At 39.8% G+C, this 2969-nt stretch overlaps 1 long non-coding RNA gene across 1 annotated transcript; it reads left to right on the forward strand.

Annotated features, from left to right (window-relative positions):
• Positions 1-325: 325 nt before the first annotated feature.
• Positions 326-2292, forward strand: LOC130160668 (uncharacterized). Its single transcript, XR_008826042.1, has 3 exons — positions 326-828; positions 1546-1618; positions 2061-2292. It is a non-coding gene; the product is annotated as an uncharacterized LOC130160668 (long non-coding RNA).
• The last annotated feature ends 677 nt before the right edge of the window (positions 2293-2969 follow it).

Genomic DNA, 2969 nt, shown 5'->3' on the forward strand with positions numbered 1-2969 from the left:
CTGGGTTACTGCTCCCCTGTCCCACTGTCACCACTCACAGTCTCTACCACATGATTGTTGGTAGACATAAGACCTTACAAAGATATTTGTAATTTTGATATGGGTAATTTTGCATTTGTTTTTGGAATAAACTACATTGTGCAAAGTTACAGTATTCATTCGATAATTCCCTGTTTTCCATTGACTCATGAAGGCGTTACTCATCATTATTCCCAACAATGAAGAAACTGAGGGAATGTGAATATGGGTATGTTATTATTAAGGCTCTTAGTCTGTGCTCATGTTGCAGGAAGTCTTACAGTAAGGAGGGAGAACAAGCAGCCATCTCCTCCTCCACAGCATTTCCTTTGTTTGTTTGGGCTGCTGCAGGTCCACCTATGGAAGCTGGCTGAAGAATGCAACCACTTTCCACAGGCCTGCTGGATAGAGGGGGTGGAGGGTGGGGTTGAGTAGGAATAAACATGCCACAACAGCCCAGTCTGCTGCTCTGTCCACCTGTGGCTCAGATCCCACTTTATTTTTTGGTAGTTTTTTTGTATGTACTTACAGAATACACGAAAGACTCAGTAGTGCATCATATCATCTGTCATGAGCAGACTCTGTTTAAGTCCTACTTCTTGAGTGTAACACCAAATATATGACATCAGCTTTTTTCCCACAGCGTGGAGTATTATCATCACACAAAGTCTGACTATTCACTTTCCTCCAGTCCAGACCTGCATTTTTAACTTCACAGGAGCTAATGCGTTCATGACGTGTCGCTACAGTAGCTGTGATCCCCTCCTTACTCACTTGTCTGCTCTGACTCAAATCTCTCCGCCGCTGTTGGTAAGTCCCGTGTCTGCGTGTTTGTACAGTATATAACAGGAAAGCTAAGGTGTGTCTCCTCTGCATTCGGCTGTGACTCACTGTGTTGCTTTGGATCCTGAACAGCTGCTTTATGGATACACAGTAACAGATTTTGCACAAACAAGTGTCGACGTGCTTGCTAAGATATTAGCACATAACATTTTTTCCACTGCAGGGCACTGTAGTTAACGTCAGTGTCAGATGTATACCTTGTATCTCGAGTTTTCAAAGCTTTATTTGATTTTAATTATATTTCATTTGACAGTTTTCACACAAACATTAACATAGAAAATGTTTATAATGGCTTTTAATGGCTAATAAATCAGGTTATAATGCTTTATGTAACATTTATAACTTGATAAGAACACGGTGGATGTGGTCCATTTATTAGCAAATTATAAACATTTATCTCTTTATCTATCAGTTCCAAATCTGAGCCAAGCACTTCATTAGGAACACCTGTGCACCTGCTTATTCACGTAATAATCCAGCAGCAGTGCAATGTATAAAATCCTGCAGTTAATATTCAGATCAAACATAAGAACAAGGAGAAAATATGATCTTAGTGACTTTGACCGCAGCGTGATTGTTGGTGTCAGAAGAGCTGGTTTGAGTTTTTCTGAAACTGCTGATATTGTGATTTTTTTTTTTTTTTTTTTTTTTTTTTTTTTTTTTTTTTTTTTTTTCCACTTTCAGTTTTTATTCAGGACGGTGAGAAAAACAAAGATATCCAGTGAGGAGCAGCTCTGTGGATGGAGACGCTTTCCAGGTACTGGTGAGATGATGAAATCTGATCCAGGTCCAGATGCCAAAAACTCTGTACAGTGGTTTATAAAACTGAGGGACAGGATTTTTACTGCTCTGGAAAGTTATCACAGTGGCAACGATCTTATCTCTTGTTGTGATGATTGATAGTAAACAGTAGCAATGCTGCATTCACTTTACAGATAATTTAGACCGTGAATAAAGAGGCTGCATGTGGCTCATGTAAAGCTAATGACACTCTGAGCACGACCTTAGAGAACGAGCCTTTTGGTTGGGTGTATAATTTATGTTCTGTCAGTGCACATTTTCATCTGCCTTGTGCCCATATGTTCTATTTACATACATATTTACACACATGCAGACTGTATGCATACATAAAGTATATGTGCATTGTGACTGCCCAAGGCTGCATGAAACCATTTGATTTGGTCTGTCCCTTCTTCCAGGTTCCCTCCTGATTTTCTGACTGGGTTCACCTGGTTGGAGCCTATTTCAGCTGGGAGGTCTCAAGATGGCCTCCGTCTCTCCTAGCCCTCCTCTCAACTTGGTTTTGTTTGGTTTTGAATTGTGTTTAGGTAAGACCTCACTTCTTGCACAGGTAGTTTAAGTGAGCTCTTCCATTTTTCCCTTGCATCCAACGCCTACACTACTCTACTGACTACTGACCTGATGTTCTAGTTTGTTTAGGTTGGGTTCAGTTACCCTTAATAAATGTTTTTCTTAAAGTGGTTACTGTGTGGACCTGCCTTAAGTTACACTAAATAAACTTTACATCATCATATTTAGTGGCATAAATAATCAGACACGTTTGTAGCGTAGCCGCCTCAAAGATCTCAGTTATGTTATCTTTGGCGACACCTATGGCCATACTTGGTCACTGCAGGTTTGATTTTTGAACCCCCACTTGTGTTTTCAATCACACGTCACAAACTTTGTTTGTGACCCATGTTCCTTGTGATTTTGCGGGTGAGTCATACCAGACATCATCATCAGTGGGTCATGGGCTCAATCACCATTGGCGATAGATTATGACTTAAAAGACACTTATTTAAATGAAAATCTTCAAGATGACCACTTTAACTATAATCCAGTTCAGGAGAACACTTTCAGTTTTGGTGATTTTCATGTTTTCAGAGAAGCTGAAAAGCTCCTTCATGAATAAAACCATAAAAATCATCACACAACTGAAACAGAGCTCAGATAAAAGACATCTGCCTTCTAGCTGACTGCAGCAATGATGATACACAGCTGAGAGGAACGTTGCCCAGTAGTCGGCTAATGAATCTAATTACCCACTATAATTTTTACTACTTTAAACTTTGACCTTAACACAGCATATGATTATGTCCGATGCT

This window comes from Seriola aureovittata, chromosome 19, assembly GCF_021018895.1.
Source record: "Seriola aureovittata isolate HTS-2021-v1 ecotype China chromosome 19, ASM2101889v1, whole genome shotgun sequence".
Taxonomy (NCBI): Eukaryota; Metazoa; Chordata; class Actinopteri; order Carangiformes; family Carangidae; genus Seriola; species Seriola aureovittata.